Source organism: Pteropus medius, unplaced genomic scaffold (genome assembly GCF_902729225.1).
Source record: "Pteropus medius unplaced genomic scaffold, Ma_sr-lr_union100, whole genome shotgun sequence".
Classification (NCBI taxonomy): Eukaryota; Metazoa; Chordata; class Mammalia; order Chiroptera; family Pteropodidae; genus Pteropus; species Pteropus medius.
The window spans coordinates 32,924,250-32,944,796 of NW_024349800.1; the positions used below are offsets into that span (position 1 = coordinate 32,924,250).

Sequence of the window (20,547 nt, forward strand, 5' to 3'; positions counted from 1 at the left end):
TCCACTGCATCTCGGTCCAGGCACAATGGAAGAGGGAAGGGAGTTAAAGCATCTGGAGTTAGATGAGTTTGTATTCCAATCCTGAGTCCAGCATCGCTGGTACATTCCACAACCTCTTCGAATGTGAGTGTACTGTGTAATGGCAGAGGATAACAAAAGATTATTTTGACAATTGGAAGTGATGTACATCAATGTAGAAGCACATAAAGGTTGCTGCAAGGAACAGCGTTTTTTGATAGCATGGCATATATTATGAAGGACAGTAACAACTATTATAAAAGACAAGGAAGATCTGAGAAAGAACAAGGCTCTAAGAAAAGGTGATGGAGGCAGCTTTGAAAGAGCAATTGTCCTAAGAGCTCAGATTGTAAGAGATTAAGTTAAAAGTAGATGGCGAAGAGATAAAGGCAGTAATTTTATTTTATTTTTGTAAGAAAATTGACAATGAGCAGAAAGCGAGAGACTATTGCTAGAAGAAATCTAATGCTCAAGGGAAGTTTCTAACTTCTGATCATAACTGTGAAATCAAAACAAATGTGAAAATCAGTTTTAATCAAGTTGGAAAGAAATATGCTTTGAAAAGTTAGTTTTCTTATAGGATATCACTACAAGAATTTTAGGGTACCATTAAAAGAGAGAAATTGAAAATGCGTCTATAGCATGTTTATACTTATTTTATAGCCTTTATTTATTTTTGCATTGTTTTGGCATTTTGGCTCTCATTTCTCCATGCCGCGGAAGGCTGGAGGAGAACTATTAAGGAGCACAAATAATAATAGCAATGGAAATTAAAATCATGTTTGACTTTAAGCCCTTACTTGAAAACTTAGCTAGGCTGCCTAGCTCCTCAAGTCCTCCCTCCTCCTATAGCAGAATTTCAAGTGGTGTGCATTCTCTGAGGCAGCCTTTCCAATCTTCCCGGGACCACTGTGGGTGCTGTTCTTTAATATGTTTGCATTAAGCTTACATCTACCTGCCAAGGAGAACTAATCACACTTGTAGCCTCAAATGCTGACCCTCACACCCATGGTAAGCAATTAATGTTATTCTAGTTCTTACCTGTGATTCAATGCTTCCCTTACTTAGAGCAGGCATGGGGTGAGGGTTTGGGGTGGAGTAAGGTAGGGTGGGTCTTTTTTTCTTACTTTGGCTCAAAAATCATCATCAAGGAATTTGTAACATGCCCCACACCCTGCTCCCCGCCCCTCAAAAGCAGTCCAGAGCACAAATGCATAACCCTCAAAGTATCTTGAATGTCAAAAAAACTAATCGGAAACCAAATTCCTTACTTCCTTCAATACTTATAACATGTTGCCTATCAGATCAGATCACAGCCTAAGAAGGAGTACTTTCTGGGTTAAGTATCTTATACTCAGCATATTTGGGTCTCACCATCATTTCCAAAATTCCCTTTATATATTATTCCAGATGGCCAGTAGGACCTCATAAAAAAACACACCCAATGCCCAGTCTCCTTCCTCAGCATACCAGAATTTCCAGCCCAGTGTGCAAATTTGATTCCCATTCTGGTGTTTCATTAGTGTGTTTGCTGGTTCCTTCAGAGCAGAGGTCTTCTTTTATTCATGGTAGTATTGTTCTTAGTACTTAGAAAGTGGCTTGGACTAGGCACAAAATACAGGTCTGCTGAATAAATGGATGTAAAGCATTACAGAGGGTTTAGCCCTAAGCAGTATGAGTGTCTTCCCTAGTGTTGAGACAGCATAGGAGGAAGAAGGGAATTGACCCTATGGCAAAAGATGGAGATAAGGGAAAATTCGAAAGCCTTAGATTTCGCACCTTCTTTTTTAGGATTCAGTAGATGCTAGACTGAGTGGAATCAAAGAAGAAAACATAAACATAAATCATTTCTTCAATGAGAAAGTAGCACACAGCCCATTCATTTATACTATTTCTTTGGATCTTTAGGAGGAGACATTACTAAGCCCCTTTTATCCAGCCTCAGCACTGTATTAGAAGGCTTTCATTTTGGGCTTAATGAATCTTTTTTTAGCACAGCACACATTACTGCATTTCCCCATGTTTAATAATTTGAGCAAATGGCTTCCTCTATGACTGTCCCACACTTGAATGCCTTACCTGCCACATTTTTTAATAGCGTACAGCTTGTATTTTAAAAATAGAGAAAATATGTGAGAAAGGTACGTACTTGTAAATTCAGTGCCCTTTAAGCATATCATACTAGTTTCTACTGGTTCTAGATGGCATAGGCTCCATGGGTTCATGTTCAATCCACTTGTCAGTGCAGAAGCACTGAGATAGAGCTGTGCTGACTGGAATGATGAAAATGTACTCTAAACATGTTTTATGTATTTACATAAAAGGAATCCTTCCACAGTGATTATTTACCTAACCATACTTAAATTTACAAGATTCACAAGAAATAACACTTAATCAAAAACCTATGGCTCCATTCAGGTAAACAATGCAGCAATGTGACCTTAGAGAATTTCATTTGAAATGATGGGGGCAGGGCATCGAGGTTGAGGAGGAGAAAAAAGTGTGCCCATTTGGCGGCGGCCAGGGCTCTTTAGGACTGGAAACTATTAATCAGTACATTAATTTTGATCCATTTGGCTAGAATGGCTTCCTAAATAAAGTACTCTAGGAAACTGCTCTGTTTCCCCATCTTCATGATAAGCTTCCTGCTGCTAGCATTTTAATGTCAGTCTTGTCCTTTGCACTTGAATGAATTTTTTTTGTCCAACTCTTTTCTTTTAATTGATTTTTGTGACCACTGGGCACATACCACGCACAGGTGCCTCCCATTCTGAGCATCCTTTCCACTGAACTAGGTTCCTGTTAAAACAAACAGACAACAACAGCAACAAAAAAACATCAAAAGAGTCAAGCTCACCACAAGTGCTACAGTCTTCATACGTGGTGAGGGTCTGTGTTCTGAAACCTATAGCCCTGTCTGTCTTTGCTAATGGGAGAACCTGAAGGAGACTTGGAAGTCTTCTCTCACTTTGCTCCCTGAACCAAAATTGTCATTTCCAATGTTATCTCTCCGACTCTGTTGCCACCACAACCCCGGAGAACCCTCCTGCTCTGGTTCCTTCAGAACTTCTGTTTCTCCTCACAGAAGCTCTCTCAGGTCATGTAGTTGCCACCTAAGTGCCTGAAGAAGCATGACCCACTACTCTCATTCTTCTGGGATGTGCAGACTGTAGCAGGTGTCAGTTTATGTACTGGATTGAGGACTTCCATCATTAGTAAGTTATGTTTCTGAGGTCATTTGTCCTTGCCCTTGCAGACTCTGGAAACTGACTGTTGGGGGTTTCAAATCTAGATTTAATACTCAGTGCTGTGTAACTTGAACAAGTTTCTTTATTTCATTTGTAAAATAGAGGTAGGTAAGAGTAATCATAGTAGCTAAAGGCAGAGCTATGGTGAGGATGAGATGAGATGCTGCATGCAAAGAGTTTAGTGCAGTGATTGGCACAGAATGAGTGATTGGCACAGAATGAGTAAAGTGTAGATGTTTTTCTTATTCTCTCCTTTGTTATGTGTTCCTGGAACTTTAGGGTTGGAAAGGATTCCAGGGCCTGCTTAACCAAGGTCGAAATTTGGATTCAGCACAGTAGCTGTTTGAGACCCACACAAAGAGTTTTAGAAACCTCAGACATGTAGTAATTCTGTGGGAATGGAGCTTAATAGCCAAGGGAAAGAAGCCAAGCCTGAAGATTTGCTGAAGGGCTTTTGACTCATGTTTAACAGGCAGACAACGGTGTGCTTCCCACCTCTGCTGAAGAATGAGAAAGACATGCTCTAGCTGATACCCTCCTCCCCAGCACAGCATGGAGACCTCGTTGATGTCAGCCCCCTCAGGAAGAGCCTTTGAAAGCAGGGAAGAATCATAATAGCAAGGAAGAGAACTGGAATAAGTTTCATTGAAACATCAAAGAGCAAGGAAATCATAGGCATCGTGATAATTAAAATTAGATAACCCAGAACTTCCCTGGACCTACTTTCTTATATCACTGTCATCTTCTGTCCTACTTTCTCCATTCTGCACATCGTCATCTGTCCTTCCTTAAAGGCCTGACTCAAATGTTTACATATGGTAGAGCCTTTCTTTCCTGTCCTATTTATGAAAAGAGTGACGGCTCCAGACACTCTACTAAAGAGCCCTTCCTACATTATGTATTTTTTTTCTCCTTTATCCATTCATCAAGCATTTATTGTGCGCTTACTATATGCAAGAAATCAAGCTTAGAGCTGGGGATAAACTGTGGAAGAAACTTCAGTCCCTGACCTTAAAGAGCTGGATGTACTCTATGCCTTATCTCCCCACCAGGTTGTTAGCTGCACTCTTGAAATGCTGTATACATTTACTTTGCTTCTCGTTGCACACTGATCACTAACATTTGTACATATTTTGTCAGCCATTATGTTAAAACTGTTTGCCAAAAACAGTGGCCTCGGTGGAGGAAGCTGTTTAGTACAGACCACTCTTGATTCAGGAGAAAGAGTATTTAGAGCGCACTGAGCCAATTGCTCTGTTTAGAGTGTGCTGACTATTGCTAATTGTCCAAGGGAATACCATATATTCTCCCATACTCTTATTGGTTAGGAATGTTAAGTGTTCAAGTCTTGAGAAAAGCTATGCATACTAGCAGAATACTCTAGATTGTTTCATAGATACAATGGCATTACAGAAAATATTCATAGGCACTATTATAAAGAAGCAGGGATTCATGGAGCTTCATGAAACAGTGCATGTACGGTACAAGCACATTTCATATTCACAGCAGCATAACATTTCATTTTTGAAAAAGTAAATACAATCTTGATAAAATCTACAGTTGCGAACTTATTTTATAGTCATGACTCAAAACTGTGTGTAAGTAAATGATTTAAAAAAAAAACTAAAAATACCTTTATAAAATCCTACATTTACAAGGGATTTAAAGTTTGCAAAGTGTTCTCATTTATTTTATTCTGCTTAATGTTTGAGCAACAACAAACCTTACACAGTAATTGGCACATAACAGGTTTTCCATAAATAACATTCATTTATTAGTATGTTCATTCAAATATTTGTGAAGAATCTGCTATATGCCATGTACTGTGGATGTGAATGTGAATACATCAGACAGGTTTCTGATTTCTCATGGTGTTTATAATCTAATGCTAGAGAAACAGCAGCAGTTAAATACCTGCCTATTTTCAAAACAGATATGATTAATTTCTAATTAATCCAAGAAAATTAAGTCAGAGAAAATAGTAAAATAAGTAAACTGAGAAAAGCCAGTAAGTAGAGAATAGACTAGAAAAGACATCATGTCTGAATGATAGCACACTTTTACTGTTCCACGCCTGCAGGAATGAGTCAAGGGGAGCAAGGCAGACAGCAAGCACCCCAGGGTTTCTATTGCCTGTCCTCTACACTGTCACATTCTTACATACACTATATACATTATACACACTTCTCATTAAAATATTTGGTTTCATGGTTTCATTCTTCTGAGTCCTTTCTTTGAAAGGCCCAATATCAGAGTTATTATTTCAGTTTAATAGCTCTATTTCTATTATTTGATTTTGATCAGTATGGCTGTATTTCTGTCTTTCCACATAATTGCCTAACGAGACAGAAAGGATGTGTAAAAGAGCAGCTTTCTCACAGGGTTTGCCTTTTGGTTTTTGAAAAATAGTGTTTATTGAATTTCTGAAGTTCGAACCTGCCTAGAGCATGATCTAGAATCAGCAGAGTTGGATTTATGGCCTGGATTGTGATGTGAGGAAACAGTTCACTATGACATGCCCCAGCTTCCAGCAGATTTATTTGTAGGGACTTTGTTAACAGGTAAAATGCCTACCCTTTATTGAACATAGTGAGCACTCAAAAAAATAACTCATACTAGAATGATCAGTATAATACTTTATTTCATTTACATTTATTTTATTTAAATTTTATTTATATTAGTTTACATTTTTAAAATTTTAATTTGTTTAATTTTATTTATTTGCTTTATTTTATTTACATTTATACTTTTGTAAATTCTTTCTAGGACATTCCATTTTGGGGGATTTCTTTCTCCTTGGAACAGAAGCAATATGTTTGTATCACTTGCAAGCATAATAATGATATTTATAAATATTTGATTTTTACAGCATAAGTCAGGAACCCAATGTGTATTTTCATTTTTCATAAAGCTAATTACGATAACAGTTGTTTTATATTAAAATAAATTAACACATTATTAACAGCATTTTATTAAATATACCTATATCTCTAAATCCCCAAATTGTTTTTAACAACTGTTGGGACATTAGCTTCTATGTGCCCCAACCTCTTTCAATTAAGGAAATGGTAACAAAACAGATATAAGAACTCTCACTTTCACTGGAGGGGAAAGGAGCTTGTGGTTAATGCAAAATGATTTTTAGTAGGGCCATGCTGTTGGGCTAAGTAATATTTCTTAGATATTTCCTTTGTGAGGAGAACTCTTTAGATTAGTTCATTATTGATTTTTTGTATTGAATAAGGCTTTGATCGATATATTTATTCATTCACAAAATATTGAATATGTGCATACTATGGACCAGCCACTCTTTTAGGTTGGAATACTGTAGTGAACAAAAGGGGAAAAAATTTAACTTTATTAAATGTATGCTGTACTGGAAGGACTCAGACACTAAACAAATTTTAAAAATAGATAGTTCTCCTGTGGATGGTATGTGTTTTCAGAAAAATCAAGTAGGACATCCCTGGGCTAGGAGAGGAGTAGAGTAGCAATTTTGTATAAGATGGTTACAGAGTTCTCCACTGAGAAGGTGATGTGGGTGGGAGCAGAGAAGAATAAGAGCAAACACTGAGAGATGAGCAGATCTAGATGTTCCAGAAATAGCAAAATAGGCCAGTGTGGCTGGAGCAAAGTAAGGGAGAGGAGATGGATCCGAGAAGTAAGGGCAAGGGTCAGTTTGAGAAGGACTTTGGCTTCCTGCCCCCATACAACACATATATCACCAGCTCATTTTCTCCAGTAGAAGGAAAGTCTGTGTGGCTCTGTTCTTAGTAGGTGTTTAGAAATTGTTGTTGTCCACACGAAAGCCAGAACACATGCTGCCAAATGTAACTGAATGACCCTTAGGAGACTGACACTTCCCCAAGTTACCACTTACCACTTCAATGAAAGACGAACCACAGAAATTACTGACATAACAGGAACGAGTACAATGATGCTCTTGACAGATGCCCCATCAACAACCAACAGTGATTGAGAAAGAAAATCCTTCACTAAATCAATAGAAATTCCTGTGTGCTTGACACTTTTGATAATTTTGATTATATCGAAATAGGAATAACTCTCATTTGTAAAAAAAAATACTGACTATGCCTGGTAATGAGTAAAGTACTTTATATTCATTTTTTAAAAATTTGAATGTCACTATAAATCTATTGGTGTTTTTTGTTTGTTTTTAGTTGTGGTTAAAAGAATAACATAAAATTTACCATCTTAACCGTTTTTAAGTGTACAGTTTAGCAGTGTTCAGTATATTCACTTTGTTATACAGCAGATCTCCAGAATGTTTTCATTTTGCAAAACCGAAACTCTATACCCATTTAAAAGCTCTGAATCACTCTCTCCTCAGCCCCTGGTAACCACCATACTACTTTCTGTTTCTGAGTTTGACTGCTTTGGGTACCTCAAATAAGGAGAATCATATATTGACTGGCTTACTCCGTTTAAGGAGAGTTTTCTTTTAATTTAATTTTGTTTTTATCTTAGTTTTACACATGAAGAAACTCAAATCTAGAGAGATTAACTTGCTTCAGGCCGTTCAGTTGCTAAGTGGACCTGAGGACTTGAGTCCAGATGTGATACTAGAATTCACGTGCTTAAATGCTATTCCATTTTTTTCTCAGATCTGAGTGCTCAGAATCTGTGAGAAGAGAACAAGATATACTGGTTTATTCTTGGGGATCTTTGGATTTTCTTTTTCCTTTAAAAGTTTGTTCACACTATTCAAGTTTGAGAAACAGAGTCAAACTGAAGTGACTGAATCTGTGAATTTATGCCAGACTCCACTCAAGAATATCCCAGATTTTCTCACTGATTACTTTTGTTTGACACATTGACCTTTTCATTTCTACATGAGATTCAGATACAGAACTCTCTTTTACATTTCTATCACATTCGTGTAGGTATGCTGTGATTGAAGCATTTGACCCAACACTCCAAACTATAGTGGCAGTACTGATGCTGGCAGTATACCAAGCCCACATGGCCCATTCATTCTAGTTTCTCAAGCTTTGGTCAAATAAAAAAACCCTTATCTAACAGAGGAAAACTTGTTCTTTCTTGCTCCACCACTGGCACATTTTTAAGTCATTTGATATCTAAATAAGAACAATTCATCATATTCATCTTCTCTGCCAATAGCTGCCCATTTGTTCCTTACTTTTTTCAGAAAGAGAACTAAGATAATTTTAAAATAGTTAAACATAAAAGAGAAACTGTGGATCGTTGGTAGGTAATAAATAGAACATTTACAATAACCACATTTTTCAAACCAACAAAAACCAGGACAGACGGGCTGACGAGTACAAGTATATTTATGGGATGCATGGAAGAGACTATTTGATCAAAACTGACCTAGAAATATAGGAACATATGCCACCCAAACAACTTGATATTTTTACTTTTTAGCATATCAAGTTTATAGGATAATTGTCAGCTTGCCTTGAACAAAAGTAAAAGAACTTCCTTAGGTCAACAGATCTTTGAAGCCATTAACTTCGGGATTCAATGGAGAAGTTATCTCTGTGCTGACTCCAACACATACCTTCTTACTCTTTTTCAAAAGTATTCTGTGACCAAAACTTGAAATTAGACATTTTCAAAAGAGGAAAAGGATAATTAGAATTGTGTCAGTTCAATGGGTTTCATTCCAACAACACTGAGTTCCAGCTAAATGTTTAGCTCATCATTATTACTTAGGGTCAAGATGAGGAGTAGGAATCAGAGGTCTAAAATATACAAAATACAGTGGGAAAGATACTAAAAATAATTTTAATATAATATTTTAAGTATCACTATTTTAGTTTTCACTTGTGCCAGAGGAGTAACTTACTAAGCTCTTACAGTTTGAGGATCTTGAGGGCTGGGATATCTGTTCTGGGTCTTAAACTTTAAATAAAATTTTACCCTGTGGAGAAGGAATTTTTAGATTTGTGAACACTGAGTATGATATCTTCAGAAAAATACTTATTATATAAATGGTGCTCAATAAATTTTGACTATTTACTCAGCCTTTGACATTTAGTAAGTACCACTATATGCCAGGTGTTGTGCTAGCTGCTAAGATACAGGAGTTGACATCATCTAGTCTCTAACCTCAATAAACATGTAATCACTGTGGAGATAGACAGGTAAGGAGGCAATTGTAGTATTCCAGTGTAAGTCCTCGGGGGTTAAACCCTTGATGCTTTCAGAGATCCCACTGTAGGGTATCAGAGAAGGCTTCTTAGCCTTGATATACCAGTGAGTTTTGAAAAGTGAATAGGTTAATCAGGTTAAAAGGTTGGGGAAAGAGGAGGTGAAAAGCATTGGATGAATAAGCAATGGGATCAGAGAAAAAGAAGAGAAGAAAGAGATGGAGGGAGGAAACAATATATAGAGAGACACAAATTCTTTGGGGAAAGAACCAAAGATTTTGTGATTGTACCTTAAGGTTTTTGAAAGTGAGTGACATTGTATGAAGTTATTAAGGTACATGGGTTCAGTTATAATGGCCATTGCAAGGGCTGACAGGCAACTTAGCTCCATATGTAGCAAGTTGGGAAACTGGAAACTACAAGAGGTGTTCCTGAGCAAGTACCTATATGAGTATTATAGACAATCACAATTTAAAAAATATGATACCTTGACTTTTTTTCTTAGAAGATCCAAAGGTATGATTAATAAAGAACTGAGAAGCTATTTAGACTATATGTGTTAGCTTTACTAGTGGTATCCCCTCTCTGTTTCTTTTTTGCTATCTTTTTTATTCTATTTTATCTTTCCTTCCATCTGCTAAGTAATTATTTTTATGGGCTATTTTTAAGTTTAGAATTTTGTTAGCCATATATAAAACCAATATTTAAAACCAAATCTGCAATTTATATTGAGGAACACTTTTTAGCCCTACAGCTAAGAAAACTGAAAATCAAAATAGACTTCCTAGATGTTAATGACATTGCATTATTGTGAGTAGGTGATTTGTATGTTTTCAAACAGAATCTTACTAATTTATGGAAATTTTTATCAGAAAAGCCATAACCTCTCTGTGCTGGTATACTAGAAAGAAATTTCACTATGTATATAGCATTTTTTCCCCCTTAAGATGTCATTGCTCATCGTGGCAGAGCCCATGTTTCAAGGTTTATAGTACGTGGTTCATGGTCTTGGGTCTGCCTCTAAATAACAGTTTGTTCTTGAGTAAATCAGTATCCTTTCTTAATTCTTAAATATAACCCCATCTGGCTCCACCATCTCTAGCTATATGTCTTGCTGCCTAGGACAGACAGCTGCCCACTCTGTCCTTAGTGCTCTTAGTACAACTCCAGAGGCTCCTGCTAGTCTTTTCCCCTCACAGTCATGACATTCTCACTTGTGATCCCTCTAAATTCTCCTACTTCTCATTAAATGTATTTCTCATTATTGATTCCCTTTGTACCTAAAAAGATTGCCACGGAAAACTCTTGTTTAAGGACCCAGCACATATTTATCTGTTGAAGTCAGTAATTAAATTCAACACCTTAATTTTCTTTCTGGGCTACAAATCTTTTATATCACCTGCATATCTGATGGGAAAGTGAAATATAGCCAATTTTAATTTGATTTTTTTTTTATTACTTGAAAAGAGATGAATAAGCTGTTTATAAAAGTTGGAGTAGTAATTTGAGTGTTAATTATTATTTGGGTTAGTCATTACTAGGCATTTGGCATGCATAAATAAAAGATGCTGCCACACTAAACTGAAAAGTATAGGCCAAGTGAGAATATTTTTACTAGCAAAACATTTTTCTTTTAAATCATTAATCCACTCAGCAGATATTTTTGAGTGCGTACTATGTTCCAGGCACTATTTGAGGTTCAAGAAATACGGCACTTTACTAAACAGACAAAAATCTCTGCCCTTATAGAACTCTTATTCTAGTCTTAAATTATTATATTTCTGCTTTGTAGATGTCACATATACATGAGAAGGCTAAACCTAAAATCCAAAATTTCTAATTCTGTTGATTTCTTTCACCATAGAATATTCTCTTTCAAAAAATATCTTTTTAATGAAGGAATTGTTATATTTTTAAGGTTATATAACTTTCAATGTAGGTAATTTAGTTATGTATGTGGCCATATTCTAAGAGTTCTCTTGGGATTCTAGCTATTTACATTTAATTTCTTGTCATTATTGTCATTAACAAGTATTTGGGCCCAACAGTGTTCTAGACAGTGTAGAAGCTGAGGACACAGCACAAGACACAACCCCTTCTGCTCAGGGACATAGTCACGGGAGAGAGGCAAGTCATGTGGGGAGAATACTACATCATTGAGCCTGCCTCCCACTCCGAATGAGGTGAAGCCACAGCCTTCAGATATCCAGGACGTGTTGCCTTCTGCTCTGGGTAACCTCTTGTCTGTTCTATCGTCTCATCATTCCTTCCAATTTTCCTTCATCGTCATACTTCTTGGTCATCTACCGCCCTTGATTCTAGTATCTATTGAAAAAATTGGTGAATGAGAATTTTTTGTAACCTGTCTATCTCAGTTTTATATCTAGAGACAATAATAATATAGTTTATTGTGTCAATCAAGTAACCACTGAAAATAATTATATTTTCAGACCATAATTAATTAATTAACACCAGTGCATTGAATTAATGTAAGATCATTTTTAAAAGCTTGTATTTTCTAAACATATCAACACCAGGATTCCTGTGACTACCTTTGTATGTGGGTGTGGGGCATTTTTAGGAAGAGTAGATGCTATTAATAAATAACAGATAAAATTAAAAAATTAGACCTAACACTGTACTTTGAGAAATTTTCATTTCTGAATTTATAATTTTCAGACTTGTTTTGCAACTCCTTTTTTTTTTTCTTTAAAAATATGGACATGGGTTTTCTTCTGTAAATATGAAGTTTAGGTCTGATTTAGTTCTATAAGTATTTATTGAATATTTTTTACGTCCAATTAGCTAGCCTAAAATCCGAGGATATTAAAAACAAGACCTATTCTCAAATATCATGGGAAAAGAGCATTGCAAGAGGGAAAATAAAGCAAATAACTTGGAGTAGATAACATCCTCTCTATATTCAAACATTTATCTTAGAAATCCCTTATCAGAAAATATAACCCTCTCATGATAACATGAGAGGTGACACTGCCATCTTTCCCATGTAGATCTCAGGCAAGGATGTACCTGACATCTGAATTACATTTTCAGTGGTGGGCTTCTTTGTGCTAATTCAGTTATATTTTTTCTATTAATTTCTCTTTTATACTGCATGCACATTTGTGGAAAGTTTGGGTGATATTAGTGCAACCTGTGTGAATCTTGTATTCATCATATGTCATGCTCACAGCTCACTCTGCCACTCTCATACTCCAAATTCAATCAGGGCTCTTTGTGACTCGGTGGTCTCTTTAGGAGTCTAAACAGGCACTTCCTATTTAGCCATGCTACCCCTAGCAACAGAAAGTACAAAATGAAATCAATCCCATTTCAGAATTCTTAGTCTCTGAAGATAGGAGCTGAGAATCTTTTTTCCTCTCAGCTCTGTAAATTGGATGGCAGCTGATCTATAGTAGAATTTGATACAAAACTAGTCTTCTCACATTACTCACCCCAGTTTAGTGAATAGGATTTATGTTGTTAAAATCAGCATCATTTGACTTCAATACAGTATTAATTTCTTAAATGAGCTCTGTAGAGAAGCATGTCAAAATGAGAAATTCAGCTTAACGGAAAAGAAATCTGAAAATGAAACACATGGCCAAGGTAAAGAAGTGATGGTTTCATGGCATTTAATGCAAAGCTAAACCTATATGCTCTCAGTGTTGAAAGTGAGTAGGGGAAGGTGAATAGTGGGAGGTCGATTTAGCCTTCTTAAAATCCTCATCAGTGCCTCTCTAGTGACCCTAAGTCAAAATAATAATAGTACACTTCCTTGATAATAAATGGTTTACATTTTCTTGTATGTATCTAGAGCATCAATAAAAAGAAAATCTTTAGCATATTACACTGTTTTTATATGTTATAATATAAAATCAATAAAAAAGTTACAGGACTGTAGTTATGAATGCACAAACCTACACATGATAAAAATGCATAGAACTAAGTACACACACCCACATGTACACACATACAAATAATATAAAAATGGGGATGTCTGAATAAGACAGGTGGATTGTATCAATGTCAATATCTTGGTTGTGTATTGTACTAAAATTTTTCAAGATGGTAGCATTAGAGGAAAGTGAATTATAGGTAAATGGATCTCTCTGTACTTTCTTATATATGAAGCTACAGTTATTTCAAAATGAAATTTTAAAACTCTAGATTTGCTGTGCAAGCACAGCTTTAAAACAAGTCTCCAAGGTCCCCTACCCCTTTTAAATATGTGGACCCTATCCCTTTCTATGTAGTCATTCTGGAACTGACCCTGTCCTGAGCCCTAGACACTATTCTTCTACTGTAAACAAATATAAAAAGAGTGATTTATGAGAAATAGAAAATTTGTTTAGTTTTTCTCAAAGTCTCTAAGAATAAAAAGTTCAAGAAAATCTAGGGCATTGAATTTACTATTGGAATTGGAGATGTTTAGGGTTGTTGTGTTCCTCATAATATTCTTCATGAACTTATCATGTGTTGGGTAGCACCAAATTTTAGCCCTTCATTGTTTTATAAAATTAAGAAAAAATAATTCTTTCTTTTGTTCAATTTAGTTTAAATTTTCCTGGCTTTTAATCTATTTAAATATGATTTAGGGAACTCAGGCTACACTTCATAATGCCTATATATGTGTAAAAATGCCCAATTCAAAAGTTAATGAGATCACATTATTGCATGCTATGAATAAGCTTATTGGTTAATATCTCTCTTAAAAATCTCTATCTTCTAAAAACTTGGGCTTCCTAAAAAAATTGAACTATTCTATATTGCTACGACTTCAATTTAGTTTTTTTCTTCAGAAAGACATACCATTGGGCATGTATAAAATATATATATACGTGTATATATATTAGTCGGGTAATATTACCATCACTGTATATTCTGTGGCAGTGTTTTCTTTATATTTGTTCCAACTCTTTAATCATAACTATAGCTATAATACCCTGCTTCTCACTAATTGGTATTTTTATATAATGTTCAGCTTAGCCACAGGTTGTAAAATGATTTATTAATATTCTTAAGCTAAGCATTTAGTTAAAATAAAACTAGAATTCCATGCATTATGGAATCTAAGGAATTAAAATATGAATTGTTGTTGGGCATGGGCACTGATTTTAAAGCAAAATTATTCTTAAAAGTTTATTTAGAATTAGATATTTTAACCAGTTATCTCTTCTGAGATAAATCTTCAGCTAATGTTTATGCAGCTCATAATTATCTATTATACAGGTGGGACTTAGTTTATATTCACAGATATTAACACAATTTTATTTTGAATTCCAAACATTTTATTTATGCTAGTAACAAGGGGAATAATAAACATTTTGAACTTCTTTTTCTTATTTCTCCACAGCATTCTGAGTTGACCATCTGCTGGCATTATTTATTCATTGATTTCTGTATGTGAAACATCACACTGAGAATGATTTGGAAGTGAAAAAATCCTAAGACTAAGAAATGTAATAATGGTTCAGAATATTCACAGCCAATAGGTAGTAGTTTATCACTTGCTATGATGGAAATATAGATACAAGTGCTGAATGACAATAAGGCTGCTGACCACAAAGAGTTTATTATTAAAAAGTCAGAAACAGTTAACAAGAGTATAATAAATTCTATCAGAGGTACAGTATTTACAGGTTACAGCTCCAAAGGAGGGCTACATCATCACAGAGGAGATAGGGGAAAGGAGTAAGGAGGGAGGAGGTCAGAGGAAGAGAAATTAGCTTTCAAAGGGGAGCTACTGTCATTTTATGCTCTCCCCAAGCTAGATGTGAACAAATTCAGTGTTTGCAATGCAGGACCTGCATCTGTTTACATAGGATTTATAAAGGAAATTTATAGGCATTTTGAAGGTATGTTTATGTGTCTGGTAATAAATGAAAGGAGGCTATTAAATTTATATTTACAAGTTAAAAAGTTCCTTTCCTTTATGTAGCTTAAAATCAAAGCTATTTTGGAGACCAATGATGTGCAATATAGTAAGATAAAAAAGAAAAGTATAAATTTGATTAAACAAGAATGCACTGGTTTTCATTTGAAATGCAAATATAAAGAATCCTTTTAGGTATTTGTGGTTTTTTGTTTTTTTTTTTATTTTTATATTGGACCCCGGAATATACGACAGTCAGAAAGAGCCAATAATGTCTGTGACTGAGAATGAAATATGCTAGAGTTGTCACTAAAGTAACTAAAAATTACATCATATAAAATGTGGTTATAAAGTAATAATAATTCTATAATACATATATAAATTTTTCTTGTCTATTTACAATCTCCCCCACAGCATAAACTCTGTGTAGGTTGATAACCTCTTTAGAAAATAAAATAAAGTTCTCTGAAAATATATGCATGAAAAATGCACTAAGTCCTATTAATAATCAAATTTCTCTCTTCTTCTCCTCTCTCACTCCCTCTTTTTTTCTCCCTTCCCACCTTGCTCTCATCTTCTCTCCATCTGCCTGTGTCATTTTCTGTGATTCTCTCCCTCTTGGTTTTTCATGTTTTATAAATAAAGATCATCTTCCTAAGTTGGCCACAAGCAAACTTTATAGGTTAGAACCATTTCTTTAAAAAGAACTGCCATTATTTACTCTTATTAGATGCAATTTAATTTCTAGCTTGAGAGAGGACAATTACATTTGATGGAAGTCATGCTTTGCTTCCAAAGAAAAAATTGCTGATAAAATAATTCTTCCGTTAAAGAGAAGCATGACTATTAATGCACTGAATAAATATTTATTGAACACTTTCTACAGGCCAAGAATGATGAACAGGGAGAAAATGGTAAGCAAAATAGATGTAGGCTCTGTCTTCATGGCATCTAGCAACATATTCTAGATAATCCCCCTAAAAAATGATAATAAAGTCTAATGACTATTTTTCGAATTTATAAATTGCTCTTTTTCTAAAAATTGCTCCATCCTTTTATCCAATAAATTTAGACAGTGAGAAGAGAGATCAGAATTCTGTGGTACACACGACTATTGCCATACAGAACCTGTTATTATTAGAGGGTGCAGGCCTGGAACACTGGAAGTAAATGTTGACATAGTGCCTTTTGCTTCTAGGAAGCATCTTCAGCTGGCTCCCATGTTTCCTGTGCAAGGCCCACTGATAGCCTCTATAAGTCCCCCCTGGAGAAGATGTAGTGTAGCACCAGGGCTCATACTGAGGACTGAATTTCAGGACCGATTGCACAGCTATGCACATGGACCTCTTCACTGACTTTGTGTCACACTTAGATCAAACTCAACTACTGAGCATTTTTATTAAAAACAATGTGCAGTCAGAACACATTTCCAGATGGCAAATAGCACTGAAACCCAAAGATCGACTGTAACAGACTCTTAAAACGTATCTTCCAAACCACCCAAGGCAAAATAATAGAAATTAAATCTTTACATGTGCCTCGGGCAACCGATTCTACCTTATGTGGCAATACATCATATAAGATAAAGAGTTTGTGAGATATATTGCTCTATACATGCCAGCAAGTGTGCTCTGAGAGCATATTAGCACAATGCATCATCGCTGGGGTGGGCTATGTGATGCACATGTAGCAGTTCATGCCTTGGAGAGTACAGATCATTACTTCAGCTTCTCTAGCCAAAGCACAGGGATCCCCTGATTCAATGGCTGCCTAGTGATAAAAGCAAAGGTGCTGCACAATTTGCGGGCTGTGAAAGGAGTCTCCTCTTCGCCCTCAGCAAATGTTAATAAGTCAAAGTCCAGAGAATTATGGTGTCATCAAACCCTGACAATGGAAACCGTAACAGCACAGTGGGATCATTCACTCTGTGCCATTCCCTTTTGGAATTCACACTTCCCTTTAGATTTTGCGGAGTGATATTGGGTGAAGTTAATATTTGGATTTCTCTCCTGGGTAGCTTTTAGGAGACCTTAGAGAGCTGAAATGAGATGATGTTACAGTTTAATGCTTCCTTTATGTATGCATCTAACCTCTTCTGTTTAAAGTTAATTTGATTTTGCCTGCATAGAAAAGGAGCCTTGGGAGATGATTTTTTATTAGAGATATGCTGAACCGTTCAGTTTCCAAAGTTGCATACTAGAGGTAACTGAAAAGTCCTTGAAGACTGAAGCTTTTTGTACATATCCAAATTTTACTTCAGATCATTTTCTTGACAAAAGCCAATATCTCAAACAGTTTTGAGGGACATCCTCATACAATCACTTGGAAATTTAAGTGAACTTGGAAGATGTTCACTAGTTCATTCTGTTTCTCTTAGATGGTATTTTGGACTGTTTCTTTTACTGGCATTTTACATGCAGAGGACTTGGAATCTTTTTCTTGATGTTTATGTATTGACATATTAGAAGAGAAATAATGGTGGGCTATTTTTTAGGGTAAACACAAATCTTCTATCAGTAGATTACAGCCTTATAAAACCCAGTGCTGTGTATATATGCTAGGAAAAACTATTGTAGGCTGTTTTTTTTTTTTGCATATGCAAACAACACAAATAACAAAAGACATTTCAACAGAATATATTATGTAATATGAGACCATATTTATCCATAATTTTTTCAGGGTAGGTTAAAGCAAAAGTCACTGAATTTCAATGGAATCATTTATCAGAAAACCCCTGATGACAGTTATTTCTTCATTGAAGATGCAGTGCCCTGAATACAATGTTTCTTACTGGGACAATCATATTGTATTCTGTGTAAGAGTGAAAGACAATTTGATGCTAGATTCACTAGAGCTGTGGGTGTTTTCCTTTTACCCCAAGGAAATACTGAAAAAATATATTAGAGAAGTTAATCCTTGTGCTTGGTCTGTGGCTTAATGAACAGCCATCTTTTATGTGCAGAGTTGCAAAGTGGTACAGTTGAGAAAAATCCAGTTATTTTTCTCATAATTTCAAAAACAACTTTTATACTAATGTGTACGCACTTTATTTTTCTTTGTAGTTTACAGATTTTCTTAGCTCGAGAGAAGTTTAATATGTAGTTATTAGGAACTGAGTGTAAGGGTTGTGGAGCCACATTTTCTGGATTCCAATATCCCAGTTACTAGCTTCGTAACTGTGGCTTGGTTGAGCTAAGCCTCTTTAGCTTTCTGACACCCAGTTTCTTTATCTGTGAAATGGGGATGATGTTAGTAGTTGCCACATGAGGCTATAAGAATAAAAATGAAGTGAGAATATCCCTACAGAGTTCTTTGTGTGATTTCTGATACACAGAATATTATCAAATAAATGATAACTGTAATTATGATGCAGATAAGGAACTCAATTATCAAGGAAATTTACATTCTCTATCATGTTTTTTGAAACTACTCAGTTTTACATCCTTTTGGGGCTCCATCTCTAATGAGTAGCTGTTTCATCCCTAATCTTGCTTGTAATATGGACAAAAATATTGTCATATTCAGTTGTGAGTCTCTAAATGTAAATGTACCTTCTTGGATGTTCATATTTATCACAAACCAATTTAAAAATTACTGCTGCCGTACCATACGAGTGAGACATTTCCCATCTTGGTCCTTCTTCTGAGACCCAGAAGGCAGAGATCCACATGCTTAACTTTTGATTTGTAACATGTTTGTTTCTATCTGTTTCTGTCTTGTCAGGTTCTAGCAGCTGTGTCTGTTCCTAACTCCCTCCATCAAGTGGGGAGCTCCTCAAGATCAAGGGCTGGATTATTTTATTTTATTTTTATTTTTTTACTATTATATCTTCAGTATCTGGCCTAGCCCCTGACACAAAATCCACAAATGGAAATTGTCTCCCCACTCATCCTCATATCTGATATAAATTTTAGATATGAATATGATACGTTTTAGATTTATCATAAAAGTACTTTTGCATATCATCTGATTCTATATCAATTAAAGCAAAGCTAGAAATACTCATAATACTGAGAGAGAAAGAAGACAGTTTTTATTCCATCGATCAGAGGAGAAAACTGAAAATGTACTTACTCAAATTCATACAATTAATGACAGAGCTAAAACCTGAACCAAACTATCAATGTTTTGATACCATTCTAATGCCTAATAAATTCTGTCTACTGAGAAAATGAATAATCCTGAAGGTGAATGTTGGATAGGGTAGAAGAAAGCTGGGATTTTTTTTTTTTTTCCTAGACCTCTCTGCGTTCCTCAGAGGTTGTCAAGATCCATTCATTTCTTAGAACTCATTCATTTTGATTTAGTGTGTGACTTGGGGTAACTTACTTAAAGTCTCTGAACTTTGATTACCATATTTGAAAATGGGGATATAAAGAAACCTATCTTGGAGAGTTGATATAATGATTAATGATAATGGCTGTAATGCATTCTGCCTGGCACACACTGGATGTTAACCAGTGGTGTCTATTATTGTTATCGTTAAGTATGAGATTACTAATGTCACTCTCATAAGAGATGGGCTCATAAGTCTATTTTTATGAGAGAACATACTAAGAGGTATGTTTGCAAACGCAGAAGAAGTCAGACCAGACAAGAAAAAAAATAGTATAATTATATTATTTTTGCCCAGTGTGCATTAGAATTTTTGGCAGCAGAATTTGGCACAGCATTGTATTTACCACCTGTCTGGTGCTGACTGTATATTTTAAGCATCAGAAAACTTTCAGTATATAGATAGCCTTGCTCTTGTAGTAGGATGTGAGTAGGAAGGATATAAAAACTATGCAATTTAAAGATATGCAGAAAAAGATGTAAATTACTTATTTATTTTTTCTGTTAATGATCTTGTTCTTAATTTCCCATTCCTGCTAATGGTGGTTTGAGGGCAAGTGATAGAAAAACTTTCCAATTTTAGATTACTCATTTTCTTCTTGTTTAAAAAGTATTTATTTCAAATATATATTCAGGCAACTTAGATTTCAAATTCTTTGTCAGAGTTTTTCTTCATGTTAAGCAGGATTTTCTCTTTTCTGTATCTCCAAGATCTGAGAGAGGGATTTCTGGCCTGAAGGCTTGCCTTGGGGTCATCTCTGGCCTCCCTGAGTCATCCTTTATGGACTGAGATGTGATTGGCTCTGGCTAGTCATTTTGGCACTCAGTGGCCATACACTCTTTAGGTTGTGAGATTTTGTGGTTGCTTGTGGGTCCAAGATTCCAGGAGTCTCCTTGTCTGGGCTCCAGAGATCTTCTGGTCCCTTGATCCTTC

The 20,547-nt window shown here is 35.5% G+C and overlaps 1 protein-coding gene across 13 annotated transcripts in view; it reads left to right on the forward strand.

Annotated features, from left to right (window-relative positions):
- Positions 1–20,547, forward strand: part of NRXN1 (neurexin 1) — a 1,007,449-nt gene that overhangs the window by 407,597 nt on the left and 579,305 nt on the right. The gene's annotated exons all lie outside the window — the stretch shown is intronic.